The sequence below is a fragment of the Ascidia mentula genome, chromosome 5 (assembly GCF_947561715.1).
Source record: "Ascidia mentula chromosome 5, kaAscMent1.1, whole genome shotgun sequence".
NCBI classification, from domain to species: Eukaryota; Metazoa; Chordata; class Ascidiacea; order Phlebobranchia; family Ascidiidae; genus Ascidia; species Ascidia mentula.
In genome coordinates, this window is record NC_138570.1 from 19957831 (window position 1) to 19974541 (window position 16711).

Consider the following 16711-nt stretch of genomic DNA (forward strand, 5'->3'; position numbering starts at 1 on the left):
CTTGCTCTAAAATGACATGTTGGACACGTGACACGTGACATGTGACATATAACCAGTTACCATCCAATTTTTCATGTTTGGATTTACTTTTATTTCTTGTTCTGACTATAGCACATTGAATAGCTTGCTGCTGTCGTCAAAGTTAGAGCAAAGTTTGTCGTGATTTAATCTTTTTACAAGTTTTTTGCTTGGTATCCGTAATATAATCAATGTATTTTGTATGTTGAGAGTGCACGTGATGAATGGGGTTGTTGGCTTCACAAAATTAATGGATGTTTTGAGTATCACGTCTAAATGCTGATGGTGAACAGTTAACAACACTTCACTTAAGCATAAGCTTGTGAAATTGAAGTGCACAATTTCTAAATCGCGGAAATTCCCCCAACTAACGCACAGTCTCGTTTCATCTAAAAATATAGTTGTAAGTTAATACTTATGAGCAAAGGCTGTAATGGAAATCGGCTTTCCTATAAGTTTGTTTGTCAGCTGTGACGACAAACTTTCGAGCGCGCTTTCAGCTTCTCCATTCCGAGTCTTGATTAAACACATCGTAAACCAGGCTAAGCGAGAGGCCATTAAACAACTTATTTGTGTCACGTTTACTCCTGACATACCAGGAACATATTCGAAAATCCTAGAGCATAATTGTCATTAAACTTGATTGATACACGAATAAACTCAACATTTGTTGTGGAAAACATTGATATTAACTTAAATAATCCCATACGACGACCATAGACAACAAAATTAAATGCAAGGGATTAAAATTTTCTGCACGAATAAATATCCCATATATTAAATAAAACACGACTTTATCACAAATTTCATTATGATTTGAATTCGGTTCTGTTGTGTTAATATGAAAAACCGCTTGAGGACGCTAAAGAATCAAATGTAACTTTATTTCCGCGTGTCGATAAATGCTGATAGAATTGTATGTAAATTAGTTCATCTCAGCCCCAGTGTGTTAACACGAAAAGAGTTGTGTGAAGTGACGTCAACCTCCTAAACTTTAACTTTCGAAATAACGACATTTTAATTGGGATTTTCAGTTAAAAACAGAGCTTCGGTCCATCGTTGGAAGCAGTTAATGTTGCGTTGTTGCAAAATAAACAAAGACTTTCAGATTCACAGCACACTTGCAGGTCGCACTGTGGACATCACTTTGTAATACATCTAGGTGTGCCATTTTTGCAGCGATAATTTTTCCACGGCATTCGCGAGTTTCTCATTTTGATTTAGTGTTAAATTTGCCAAAAGTTGGTCACCGTGGAGTACGAAAAAGTATTAAATCCGCGTAATGCTGATCGTCGACCAATGCTGTAACACGCTGGTTTCAAACCATTGGGGTTTGGATAATCAGCCTCTATGTTTGGTATAGGTCTTTAACGTCAAACTGTTGACTAAACTACGTCATTATATATAAGCTAACAACCACCGATAACCGTCCATGTAGCGAATCACATTGCTCCGAAACCCTGGTTTATCTAACCTTAAAACTTGATATTTAAAACAAAGTTTGTTTGTCAACTGTGACGTCAAACGTTCGAGCGAGCGAGCGTTCAGCTTCTCCATTTCGAGTCTTGATTAAACAAATCGTAAACCAGTTGAAGTCAGATACACGGCTGCTGTGGAAGGCTTTTGAATGCGCGTTGTTGCAAATCCAATAAAGTCTTTCAGTCTCGCCCCAAGCACAGTGGAAAATGTTTCGTAAATGAGTAGATTTGTACTGGGTTTAAACTCTTGTACATATTAAGTTGTGTTTGGAGTTTTGATTATTTGGTCGAAACACGTTTTGTGGTCAGTTTTGAAAAAAATCTCGAAAATCTCAATTTTAAACAAATCGTAAACCAGGTGAAGCCAGAGGTCACGTCCTTCAGGGAACAACATGTTTGCGCCAATGAGGGTTAATAATTGTCTGCAATTTGCGTTTGTCAACGAGGCTTGGATTTTTTCATCATCAATACAGAAGTCAAGTTGAATCGCTCGCTGAAAGCGGAACTTTCGTATAGCAAGAAAAAACGTCATTTGTTAAAAGCATGAGGTTCGCGTTGGCATAACTACAACAACGATAAATGCAGAATAAGACAAAATATCGTCTTAACCACGAATAGTAGGCTTGATTATTTACCATTTGAGTTATTCACCATATGGGTTCGAGAATTAGCAGTTAACGTGGTGCTTCAATATCGAAACTTCGTGTTTCTTGAGGTCCATATTTGGGACGAGACGCTACACGTGCGAAATCTTGGTTTACTTCACCTTAAAGTTGTCTGTTTAAATTCAGTAAGCTGGAGCACAATTAAATTTGTTTGTCCATTATGACGTCAAACGTTACGACGCGTTCGGTTTCTTTGTTCGAATCTTTATTCAAACAAATCATAAACTAGAAGCCAAAGTTCGGGCACGCCATGAAACAACATGTTTGTGTCACGAGCGCTGTGTGACGCAGCAGGATGAGAATTATTTACTCGAGAATTGCGCGCGCGCAAAGTTCGTCGACGTGGAATACGAAAATGTGCAGATATTTCACATCTTGCTACGTCACACAACACACGTGAATTTCGAAATCCGAATCATGCAAAGTGATTTTTCCAATGGTCGGGGATAATTGTGGACCAATATGTATTGTTTAGCGCTACTTCGGTCCAGGTGAAGTAAGCAAATTAAGTTTTAATGTCGCTTTCATATTTACCACACGGCTTTAGAAAGATATTGTAGGTAAAGAAAACATTGTCACAAAACCTTTCCCATCAGTCATACATTGTTTGAGGCAGTGATTACTTTATATTGTGACGTAATAAGTAAGGCGTGGTACTACACTTTGACACGCTTGGTTACTCACTGGTGAATCCATGCAACTGAACCAATTTCTCACTCAAAAGCGTAAACTGTTTGGAAGGTCAACAATACGCAGACGGTGGTTGTGAAGTAAGTGGCGCACTGCCTTTGTTTGCTGAAGGTTTCTTACTCGGAAAAACTGTGGCTTGCGAGTCTAGCAGGAACCAGACCAGCTAAGTACGAAAAGTCAAAGGTTTATTTCGTCATCTGTACAGAAGTTAAATCGCTCGCTAAAGCTGTGCTTTCGTATAGCAAGAAAGCGCCATTTGTTAAAAGCATGGGGTTCGCGTTGGCAAAACTACAACAACGATAAATGCAGAATAAGACAAAATATCGTTTTAACCACGAATAGTAGCCTTGATTATTTAACACTTGCGTTGTGTGGGTTCAAGCAAATCTTCAAATAACAGAGAACTCGCAGTTAACATCGGTCTGACATTGAAAGCAATTAAATTCGCACTGGATTTGAACGAGTGGTGCTTCGATATCCGTGCGCAAAAACAGTTGAAAACGATACGTCATCATATGAAAAGTGTTAGCCATCGAAAATTATATTTGGTGCGAGACGCTACACGTCCGAAAATCCTGGTTTACTTCACCTTAAAAAGTTGCTTGTAAACTGGAGCGCAGATTAGTTTTGTTTGTCAGCTATGACGTCAAACGTCGAGCGCGCGTTTAGCTTCTCCATTACATGGGTCTTTATTAAACAAATCGTAAACCAGGCTAAGCGAGAGGTCATGTCTTTCATGAAACAACATGTTTGTGTCACGTTTACCCCAGACATACCAGGATCATATTCGAAAATCCAAATGTATTGAAGCATGAATTATGAGCATAGGAATGGGTCTGAACCATATTGCAAGTAGAAAACATAGTAGACAATAGTAGCCAGGATAACCAGAGCAGAAATTAATTTAGGATATAAAGATCCTATTCCAATTCCTGCCAAATTGCCTGAAATTTAACACAAATTTAAATTCTGAAAAAAAGGGCCACACCTATATTCCAAAAATTTTTATGTTTTCTATTTTTTGGATGTCTCAGCCCATTTCTTTTATTCTCAAAATTTTAGTAAATCTGTTTTTGGTGAAAGCACACAAGCTTGCTTAAAACCTGATTAAAGACCAATTTAATTATTAAACTGATCTAAACAGACCACAACACCCGAATTTTTTAAATGTTTGCTCAATAGTGCCACAAAGCGGTAGCGTCCACAGTCGTCTGCGCAACGATAACTGGGTTACAGAGGTCACAATGTCACAAGCAGGGTGAAAGGATTGCGCTGGAGTACCAACGAAATATCTTTGTGTTTTATTTACATAAATAAGTTTATGCAGACTTTCTTTGGTTTTAAAGAGTTGCAAGATTAATCTGTACTGAGGTTTTGTTTTGTAGTTTAAGCTTGGATTAAAGAAATGATTTCTGTGAGCTGCATTTATGTTTGTTTACAGTGAAAAGGTTTCAAAAATTGTGACAAGTTGCTGCATTTGTTTTCGAAAGAGGGACATTGCCGACAAACATCATGACGGAGTCAGAAAGCAAGAGAAGAATGACTACAACAATTTCAGAATCTGGTTCGAAAGTTGTCCAACGGAAAGCAGGTCTAATGTGTTATTCTCTCCTTTATTACATAAAACTGAGTGCAAAGTTACTAAAATGAATTATGCCTTATACTAAACCTTAGCTTTATTGGGAATGTATCATGCATAGTGACTTTTTAATTAAAGTAGCCTAACTAAAATGAAATTTTTATTTTTAGGCAAGTAATGTACAAATGATATTTCAGGCACTAACAAGATATTAACTTTGAATCAGATTCCACACAGCACATATCAGCACCGGGAGCAACCATAACTGGTAGCATTGCTGCAGTTCAGGGCAATGTCAATCAACCAACAATAATAAACCACTACAATACTCCAGGTATATTTGTCAACTGATCAATGCACTGTAAACTAATGCAACATTAAATGGTACATTCTGTTTATGTTCACATTTAATTTTTGCAATGAAACTTTTTAACCTTTGCACCAACCAACCGTTTCATTTTATACAAAGCCGATATTATACCCTTAAAGTCAGATTAGTGTGAATTTTTGCAGGTCCATCAAACGAAGGTGAACAAGCAGATGAAAGTAAGCTGTTTCATCCTCTTTACTGCATTTAAAATATTTACCTAGATAATGTCTGACAATAATGCCCGAATGCTTCCATATGATAATGTCTAGTGAGCCATAATTACTTGTCTCTAGTTATATTTCTGTCTGCAGACAAAAAGCAGCGAGAAGCCATTCAAATCACCAAACATGAACAGGACAAAATTAAGTCTGTCACACCTCTTTCTGGTTTAAATGAAGAAGGAATCCCAGATGTTTGTCCACAGCTGGAGAAACGTGATTTCTACCAAGGTATTGATACCAAGAAAGGTGAAGAGTTTGTGCCATCAACAATAAGGTACAATGAAAATAAAGTTAAAGGAGAGCGTATAACTTTTGATGAGCTGCTTTCCACAATCGAAAGTGGTGATCAGTTTCTTGCCATTATTGGCGCAGCTGGTGCAGGGAAATCCACTTTGTCCAAGAAACTTTTGAGAAAAAACAAAGATGGGTATTTGGTGTTACACCTAAGTTTCATGAATTTAGATTATGGAGATAAAAAACTCACACTTCAAGAACTCCTACTTGATAGGCAGTTTCCAGATGTTGAGCAAACTGACCTTGATGCTGCATTTAAATGGATGAAACAAAACCAAGAAAAATGTGTTTTGGTATTTGATGGTCTGGACCAGGCAACATGGTCATTAGAAAATATGAAGCGAATTAATACAGATTATAAAACTCCGTTCACAGTTCAACAGCTTGTTGCTAATCTCTGCAGCAAAACCCTGTTCAAAAAATCATCATTGATCTTTACATCACGTCCTCATTCACTGCTTTCCATTCCTATGGGACTTCGTCCAAAACCCACTATATATATCCGTGACCTTACTACAGAAAACACGAAGAAGCTATTTGATTTCTTTGCTGGAGAAAAGGCAAACGAACTGTGGGAAAAACTTAAAGAAACTCCAGAAATGCTAGACTTTTGTCACAATCCATTACTTTTGCAGTTTGCTGTGTATGCTGGTTTGTTTGGTGACAAAAACTGTTTTGGCACAATTACAAGCTTATTTGATGTTGTTTTGCAACAACTCGATGCATCCGAGCATGCTAAGGGTAGTATACACTTTTTGAGAGAAGCACTTGGCAGAATGGCATATAATGGAATGACTCGCAAAACTGTTGTATTTGCCCACCAAGAACTCTCAAATGTGGGCCTGGAGTATCTTAAAGTACAAGATGTAATAATAAAACTACCAAAATTTTCGTGGTTTTCAGAAAGAAAAGTTTTCGATGTTGCAGCTTCTTGTTTTTTCTTTGTTCACCAAATGATTCAGGAATTTTCTGCTGCTTCGTACATTTCCTTGTTCATGCCAGATGAAGACTTTGACAAATTCCTTGATACATTGGTTGGAGAAGAACACTGGAACATGACGCGACGATTTGTTTGTGGCCTCTTGCTTGGAAAGGAAAGTTGTAAGTACATTCCTTAATCTGTATATTTTGTGTCATAAGGTTTGCAGGCTTGGCACCCCACGCATTGCTGCCTGGCTGGATCAGCCACTTTTTCCTGACAAGTCGGAGCAAAATTTGAAAAATCAAGCTCCCGGTGAGGTTTGAACTTACGACCCTGGTATATGAGCTCAGTGGTTTCACGGGGTATATTGTGGCGAAGGGACACTGGTGCGCAACCGCACAACTTGCCAGGCAACCTTCACATACACGTAGGGGATCTCTACCACCGTATCAGATAACGCAGTAATATTTCATGCAATGGCATGATCGCCCAACTGCACAGTTCCTTGCTTGGCGATACTGCCAATCATGCCATTGCATGAAATATTAGTGGTATAGATCTCCTGTAGCTCAGTTGGTAGAGCGTTGGTTGTCCCATGGTCATGAGTTCAAACCTCACCTGATTTTTCAAATCTTGCTCCGACTTGTCAGGAAAAAGGCTGCAATGCCTGGGCTGCCAAGCCTGAAAACACAATATTCGCGATACGTTAGCTGTGATCGCCAAGCAAGGACCTGCGCAGTGGGGCGATCATGCCATTGCATGAAATGTTACTGCGTTTTGTGTCATAATTTCTTTTTTGCTGACAGCTTCAAGAAGTGACAATACTGAAACCAACTTGGACCCTGGATGTGCTACTAGTTCCGCTAGCAAGATGACATTCCCCAGCATTCCACAAAAAGGTTTTGTTGCATTTGATGTTGCCAGTTAAGCTGTTAAGGTCAAGTAACTGAAAATATTTCAAAAACTTGCAAAACTGGACCAAAACTAAATGCCAGCCTAACTTCAATGTGAATCTAGCAGGCTACAAGTTGGAGTAAACCAATGAATCTGCTTTGTGTTATTCGCATGTATCGGTCATTGCCCTGTCTTCATAACATTACAAAAATACGCAGTCGCGTATGCTATTTGAATTAACATATTTATACTCAACAATTTCACAGCACTGCGGTTAGGTTTGCACAGCGCTTTTTACACTTCACATGGTAACGCAAATCTTCAACAAATAATGGCTGTGTTTGTAAAAATATATATGAGTGCAAATAATTCGTCCAACCAAATACATTTTTACAATTTCCATTGCAAATGTTGGTCTTTCTTGTTTTCCAGACAAACGTGCGAAATTATTGGATGCGCTTTCAAGATATCTCCAATCTCAACCCTTGCAATACCATCTACTGAGTGAGTAAATGATATAAATGCCAACAGTTTAATGCGTGTTTGTAAACACAACATTTATTTATGTAACAATGGGTGGGTTTGTTACGTCACACAGTCATTGTTTGAACCGAACACTCAGTGCAGTTTTTTTCAGTTGCTAAAAAATCTTGTAAAGGAAGGTCGTGTTTATTTCTTTCATAATATTTTGTGATAATTTAAACCTTTTATATTGGATTGATTTGTTGGTTCTTGTGTTGATTAAATCCGACTTAAACGTGGAGAATTCTGTGCAAGAATAAAGTAAGTTTTATTTTAAGTGATTTTATAAAAACTAGAAACCAGACATCTGCTTTTTGATAAACTTGCTTCTGTTTTGTTTCAGATTTATTTCTTGATTTGAAGGAAATCCAAAAATGCCATCTAGAAATATTCGCCAGGTTTTGTCCTGGGAAGTTGGATTTTTCCGCAACCCGACTTCACTCAATCCTTGAGGTTTTGTCGGATTTTTTACCAAAAGTTACAACAAATGATTTGTTGCTGTGTATGTGGGATTGCGAACTGAACTCCGAAGATTTAACGATTATTTGTGAAGCAATAAAAAGAATGGAATACGGGGTTTGTTCGGTGTTTCTTTATTTTCTGAATAAGTTTTTATTTGAATAAAAGCATTTTTTACCAAAGTTTTCGATTTTAAGAAAAATGACATAAAATATTTTTATTGTAGTTTAGGGAATAATTTTGTTTGTGTATTTTTTACTCTTTTCCAGTTTTAATATTTGTTTATTCCTGGTTTAAAGAGAATCAAAACATTTCCTACAAACAATATTTATATTTTAAACAGTTGTATTATCTCGCCCTGAGTGGAAACGACTTTCATGGAAGAGAAGATGGGGAAAAAATTTGTGGGATTTTACCGAAGGTTGGGATGTTGTTGAGTCTGCGTTACTGCAAATTGGATCCGGATTCGATTAAGATGGTGGAGGACGCACTTGGGAATATGGAAGATCCTGTGAGGATTTAATTTAAAATATTTATTTGTAAATATTAATAAAATCAAAACTTTTGTGACTTTTCAGCCGGAAGTTGAGGATTTGGATGATCAGTCCCCCCACACCTACGATTCTGACTCCAGTGGTTCGGATTCGAGTGATCCTGACTCCAGTGGTTCGGATTGAAGCAGAAGCTCAACACAAAAACTACCTCATGTTCCTCATAATTATTTGTGTTTTCGTGATTCCTCAAAAATAAATAAATTTAACAAAAACAAAACTTCCGCCATTTTTTTTTCTTCCGCAGCAGTCACCAAGACCGAAACTTTAACGATGCCGGTAGGGTTTTTTAAACAAATAGAAATAAAATTAGGATTGAACACCGGGCCGATTTTTTTGGCAATTAAAATACGTGCAGTTTTAAAAACAAAGATTTACACTTTTGATTTAAAGATTTAATATTTTAGTTAATATCTGTTTGTAAATTTAGCACGTTACGACCAACCAATAGATGCGTGAATTTGATAAGTTTTCCAACTTCTGTCATTTCGTCAAAATTGTTTTTTAAAAACTAAATTAAATATCATGTTCGAATAAACACAAATTGAAAAGATATCACAAAATCAAGACAGCTTATGACAAGCAACGAATTAACAATTGGGAAAACGTGATTCAGGCTTGGGAAGAGTAATTTAACGTATCCTTTGTAATTTAGTTTACTGGAATCGCAGCTAGGGCAATAAAGGAGTCTGGGCCTAGGCTTCTTTTTCCGGTAGATACTCTAACACGTCACGAACGGACGATAGGGATTTCCCCGGCTCTTGCGTAGCTACTTAAACTTGCGTTTTCACGAGACTAAGCAATAGTACAACTCCAATATTAGGTTTATTATAGCACAAACCTTATTACGTACAAAGAGCGTCATGTTTTTTAGCGGGATTTGTTTGAAGGCCGTGAATTTCGACACTATAGGACATGTGTACCATTGTCTATCAGCACGTGGAGAACGAAACGTTTCGTTTATGTAAGATGTTTCGTTTGTTTTTAAAATACCTCTGTGCAATGCCTTAATAATTTTTTTTAGTTCGGAAAGAATGATATTTCCAACAAACATGTCCAAAGCGCTGGTTTAACCATGCCACGCATGAACCAAGGAAACCGACCGTTCGTGAGGCGGTTAGAGAATTGTCGCCGCACAGCACATGTATATACTAAAAAAAGGCCAAAGCGTATAACTATCTTATGACCGAGAGTTAAAACCAAAGTCATTGTAATCACGCGTTCAACGCATGTCCGAGTTGTGATGTCCAATAAAACGACATGGGAAAAAAGAAGAACTCATTTCCGGTTTAGGTCAATTCCTGATCGGACAATTTAATAGGAAAAACTTGCCGAGCTGGTGGCAGGTGAAAAAATTGTAGCCGGTAGAAGCAGCCACATTATAGTTGTGTTATAAACCATGTAATTTGGGAAATAAAGCCATATAGGTAACTTAGGCAACAAAACTAACTGCGTAAATCAAGTTAAAATAATTATAGGCATTTCTTTGCCAAAATTTAAACACAAGTACTTCTTTCGCAAATGAAAAATAATGCTTTTATAAACATAACTACTTTTAGTTATTCGGAAAACAAAGTCAATCTAAACATAAACAACCTATTTAGGGCACTTAGATAATCAAGCTACATAAATAACTGACGTAATCGACCAACTTCAAGTTGCATTAAAGTTGCGCAACAACTCCAAATAAGGTATCAATACGTGTGGCCAACCGCAGACTATATAAGCAGAGCGACTAGCGCCTGCCAAATCAGTGTGTTTTAACTGTTGCTGTGTAAGGGTCTAGGCTGTTGGTTCTGCTTTAGTACTCTCCGTGTTTTGAAGAAACTTCTGTGCTGTGTTGTATTATATTACTGGATTATAAACGATAAACGGATTTATGAACAACTTTGAACTGGTTTGAAGCTTGGTGGATGTATGTGCTTAGTCGGGGCTTAGACTATTTAGAAAACGCACAGACTTGTGCAAAGGAGTTATTTAACTCCAACAGTAACCTTGAGATAGCGAAGGCAAGTTGCCTACGAGGCCGAGTTGCCATCGAGACTCGGTCGGATCCTTTGGGTGCGAGGCCCGAGACGCAGTCGTACCCCACGGTCCCGCAGCGGGGGCGTACGCCGACAGTATCTACCACTTTTCCGACAAGTCGGAGCGAGATATGCAAAATAACCCCACCTGCTGGTATGTTTCAAACTAAGGCAATGGGTTAACCAGACCCAACGCTCTACCAACTGAGCTACGCGATTTCAGAGATTTGAAGGTAGTTTATAATGGTCAAGATACACTGGTGAGTCAGCACACAACTTTACTAACGATCTTCACATCTCTACCACTAATCACACCACGCAGAAATATATCATGATATCATATGTGAAGGTTAGCTATTGTCGATGAGGTTGCCAAGTACGGGTTTTCATAGTAGAGCGATCCTGACTAGTTCCTGCGTTAGTAATTCGTACAACCATGTATTTGCCTGTGGTCGAGTCAAGACATCAACTTGCAGTCATTTTTATTGATTTTAAAGACAGTGATATCTGCATGTTATAGGAATATCGTTTTTCTGACATTGTTTTATCCAAGTTGCCACACAGTTGGAATGTCCCCCGAAGCTACAGCCTTGACAATATGTGTAGAGTCCGCGCACTTGAAGTTGACAGTACAAACACGTGACTGGTTTGTTTTTGTGTTCGGCATCAATGCGTCGGTCACATGACCAGGGGTTACTCTGGGGCATTCGTCGTTGGCAGACTTGGCAGCCCAGGGTGAAAGTTGAAGAGGATGAAAGAGATTGGATTGCAGGAACTCGGCTCAGCTTTACAACCTGAATGAAAATTGTAAAGCTAGCACAGTGCCACTCAACAGCTGCACTGATGAGACCTTACAGGCCGAAACAGTGCATGTGCACACTCTGTCTGCAGCTTTGAATGAAAATTATTTTAATTGACAAATGTGAAAAAGAGTTGAATTTGTTGATGTCCTGGTGCAAGTTTCAAACTAAAAGTAAATGTATTGATATTGTCGCAACTTGGATAAAAAGGGAACAGTGGCAATCTGTATACAACTTACACAATTCATATTATTGGCTCCACTTTGCTTATCATAGAGTAGTTATTTCACCTGAGCATGTTGTATCCATAACCTGTTCTTTGCCAACAAATCAAGGTAGGAGTTTTGCCAATGATCAACTGTTTCAACATCAATAGGAAGGTTATATGTGGATGGATAGGATGACATTGCAAGCAACATACACACTGGACTTTGCACATCATTCATTTCAGCAAAAAATCTGCAAATACATTGACAGCAAACTGAAAACTGTTAGAGTTTTGTGAAAAAATAGAAAAAGAAATTCAACTCCACAACTAATTTTGAGTGAATAAACATTATTGAAGGTTATGTGTGTTGTGGATGGCAACATTAGAGAGAAGAACATTCTTGTAAAGACTTTTTACCTACGTACAAGCAGTTGGCACATTATTTTATCTCATTGTCTGGTAAGTGTTAGTTCGGTTGTTTCAAAACATGCTGTTAATGAATTGTTGTATTTCTAATAATGTATTAAAATCCAAACACAGCAATCTTCAGACAGCTCAGATCGATTTATTTAGAGAAAAATATATTTCGCCTAAAACGGCATCATCAGTTTCTCCATTTACCAAAACTTATTCAAATAGATTCTATTTGAATAAGTTTTGGTAAATGGAGAAACTGATGATGCCGTTTTAGGCGAAATATATTTTTCTCTAAATAAATCGATCTGAGCTGTCTGAAGATTGCTGTGTTTGGATTTTAATACATTATTATTGATACGGTGTGCGATCGACAGCCTGCCAGGGGCCTTTGGTTTTTTTGATCCAGATTTGATTTACTAATCACATTGTTGTATTTCTTTGTCAATTTTAAAAATGCGATGTTTTGCCGGAATGCTTTGAACTGCACAAACTTACTCTAATTGCTGACAGGCAATCTCTTCTTTAATTGAATCGAGTGGAGCTGGCCAGAGAGTGGGACACACACTGATGACTCCATCTGAGATGTTAAGCTCCTCATCAGCAGGAGATGTTGAGGAAGAAGAATCCATCTCCTTGGTAATGACCTTCTCATGCCACCTCCCACCGTGAGCAGTCAGGATTCGTTTTTCAGATTCATTTTCAATGTTCATTCCAGAAGGTGCATCTATTCGACCAAACTTTGATATCGCGTCCAGTTCGATGTCCTGAAAAAGACAGGAGATTGTTTCTTACATCTTTCATTACTTAGGGTGTGGTGCAACCTTAAAACTGTGTTCACAGCAACCATATGTTTAGCAACACAAAACAGTGTGGCCTATCTATCTATATATATCGATCACACCTCTCTCTGTTGGAACGCTTCAGTTGGAACGAGATATTCGTGCTCAGACAAAAACTCAGCTTCTGATGTTATTCCACCATAACCAAACCTAAATCATTAAACTAGATTACAGACTATAATTTCCACTACATCAATTTTAGACATCTTGGTGTTTAATTGTAACACCCTGAATTCTGTTGTGGATGCAGCAACAGGAAAGCATGATAATATATTCTTTTACCAGTTTTTGCACAATTGTGTTGCAACAAACTTTGCATGATTTTATATTTGAGAATAATATCTCTAAACTACCCAGGGTCATCATCTGTCATGTAGAGATCAGGTTCTGATTGTCGTCCTCGAGCGATATCAGTGAGATAATCTTCTACCTCAAGTCTTCCATCATCAGAACGTTGATCAGCTTCCCCACCATGGATTGCTGAACCATTCAATGCATGCGAACCATGCAGTTCATCCTACAGCAAACACAAACCAGTTATTGTGTGTGGAAGCAATCTTGTTAAAATTTATATCCAACGACTAGTGATAATCAATATTTGCCATGTTTTGAACAAATGCTGCTATAACGTTAGAAAATCATTTTGTTTTTTAAACATCAAACCATGGTCACAAGAATCCTTTGATTCCATCCCCACAAAAAAACATGGCATAATTATATGTCTGAATACCAGGCATTTTGCAACAATTTATGAGGTGAAGATCTGTAACAATTGTTTATTCAGTAGCAGATATTACGTCACTAAAACCACCTCACCTTTTTCACAGTGAGTGAGTGCCTTTTGTTTTTTGCCTCTGCTTTTTCTAACTTTTCTGAAACTTCAGGTTGTGATTTGTTCAAATGAATCTCTTTGTTGAAAAAAACTCCAAGCAATTTCCACTTCCGAGCAACATTACAGAATCCACCTTTCAAAGCAACATCAGAGTTGTGCGAGCAAAGCTCTTCGAATGTCATTTTTGTCCCACTTCCATCTAAAACATAGTTTTTCGCAACATGCCTAAATTGGTTAAGAGTTAATTGCTCTACAACAGAGTCTGTCATAGTTGGATAATCATCAAAGTCCGAACTTGGTTTTAAATCAGACTTGGTGCTTGAAAATATTCTGAACTTTGATCTGGAATTAAGAAAGTTGTTTTGTCTTTGAAATGCAACTGGCGAAGAAGGACTGGAAATACTCAAACCGTCCAAATCAATCACGTCTTTTGATCCAGTCTTCCATCCAAATATTATTGGTAATTTTGAAGCAGAACCAGTGGGACTCTGTGTCCTGGGTGTTGATGCTGTGGCTTGACTTGCAAGGGCGATATGACCACATGAGCTGATGGCAAGTCCACTACTCATGGCCTGCTTAGCTGGACAAGAAGCGTCAAGTAATGAATGCATCATGAGACGGCCATCTTTCGAACATGACAAAATAAAATTTGGATCTGACTTTTTCCAAACTATTCCAGAGGGGCTGTCTGTGTGATCCTTAAAATATGTTCAGTTCATTGTTTAAAAAGTAAATCAATCAAAAAACAAATGGTTGTTTGATACAACTACAATTATAATTCATACCTGGAAATGAGCAAATGGGACATATTTCCTATGCAGATGCCAAATGTTCACGCTGAATTCAAGCATCATAGATATAGTAGCAAGTTGCTCTGGATGGTGGGGTCTCCATTTAACCGAAGCTACGGACGACATGGTTGGAACATTGTTTATTTCTTTCTCCCTGTTGTTTTCAATCGACCAAACCTGGCATGCGACAAGTGGAAACAAGGGAAAACAAATATTTAACACGGACAATGATTAGATCCATTACCAGCAATAACATGAAAACCACCTTTCACACGCCCCCCAGTGCAAAAACAGAGTTAAAAAATTATTCGTGTTATTACAATCACTCACCTTAACCATGTTATCACGCCCTCCAGTGGCAAGAGTCATTTTGTGATCTGGATCAGGGTGCCAGTCAAGAGTATACACAGATCCCTTGTGTGCGATAAACTGGTGAACGTAACCTGTAGGTCGCCTGTAATCCCATATCTAGTAACAACAACAACCAAAATTAACATGAAAACTTTTGGTGCAATATTTTAATTTTTTCTCACTAAAATGCTGAGTTTGCATTTATACCGGGAACATTTTTAGTATCACAAGCACTGGTTTACTGTTTCACTGGAAGGACATACCAACTATTTCAAAAAAACCTAGATTTTGAATTGGTTTCATATGTTACAATATGACAGTGAGGGGATTTTCACAACATGACAGCATTAAATATCCAGATTCAGTTTAAAATTGGCTGCAGGTATTTTTAAATAAGTTAGCACACCCCTAAAACTTACTTGTACATAACCATTATCGAAGCTAGCAGCAAAAATAAAATATTCATGAGGATTGAACTGAACACTTCTCACGCCATCAGCTTTGCTTTGAAATGTGTAGGTACTTTCCCTTCTCCTCAAATCAAACAGCTTCATCGTTCCGTCCTTTAAAAAACAAATGATACAATATGGCTTCTAAGCTTGTCATTTGAATAAACACATAAAATATATTTTTATAAAAGGCTTGTGTCATATGACAATGCAAATTTAAACAAACTTGTCTAACGGTCTTGACAGGTCCCATCTACATAAGAAACACATTTTTATTTAAAAACCATACATATATAAAACACCTGTGATCCACTTAGCAAAAGATTTCCTTCCGAGTTGTGAAACGAAACTTTTGTGAACGTGCGACGATGTTCAGACAATATAGCGAGCTTCTTCTCACGACCAGGAGTGTTTAAATCCCAAGCTTCAACCGCTCCATTAGTAGCAGCAGTTGCGATCAAATTTCATCCACGGGACTCCAACCCACGTCAGAACAACTCATGTTCAAACCCTGAAATGAAAAAACAAAACATTTTAATTAATTGTGTATGTGTGAACTAATTATGCTGATGAACAGCAATTGTAATCTTGAAAAATTTGGTTAAGCATGCAGCCACAGGTAAAAGCTAATTTGATTTCAATAACTTATGATGTATTATTTTGTTGGGTGGTAACTGGCTTTGGCCAGTCATGAGCAAAGAAAAATACCAATATCCCTCCCTTAAAAATACAACAGCAATTGCAAAAATACACACTTATAACATGAAACGAAAACACAATCAGCTCTATCAGACTTAGTGGCACACATTAATTCCATCGGAGCAAACCTGTTTTCTTCCAACATGAAGATTAAGGTGCTCGCTGAAACCATTAACCTCATCAACATGATAAATTTTCAACAGAGACCGTCCAGCGATGACCACTTTACTGTTGTCTTTACTGAGGCAAAGTGCATTCACTGCTGTTCCAACATCTATTGAAACGGCTTTGTTTCTCTTCATAATTTCAAGTTTTCCGATGAAATATGCGGTGTTTTATATTTAATATCACTTCCACAACACATAAGCACTTTGGTTTACAGAAGACAAGGTCATGAAATTTATTGTATATTTAAAGAACAACACACTGGCTCTGTTTGCCCTTGTAATTTTGATAAAATTACACAATAACCACAATTATTCCAATCCGACCCAGAAAAACCATTTAAGCGCAGATGCAAAGGTGATTTTTCACAGATAAAGAAACCTGCTTACGGTTAACTACATAAGTACTGTAGCAGCAAGTTCTTAAACAAACTAATTCCCGAGAAAATGTAAACAAAACAAATTCGTCTCTTG

The 16711-nt window shown here is 37.7% G+C and overlaps 1 pseudogene; it reads right to left on the reverse strand.

The window, feature by feature from the left end:
* Window positions 1-11178: 11178 nt before the first annotated feature.
* Window positions 11179-16550, reverse strand: LOC145903467 (GATOR2 complex protein WDR24-like; annotated as a pseudogene).
* Between the last annotated feature and the right edge of the window lie 161 nt (window positions 16551-16711).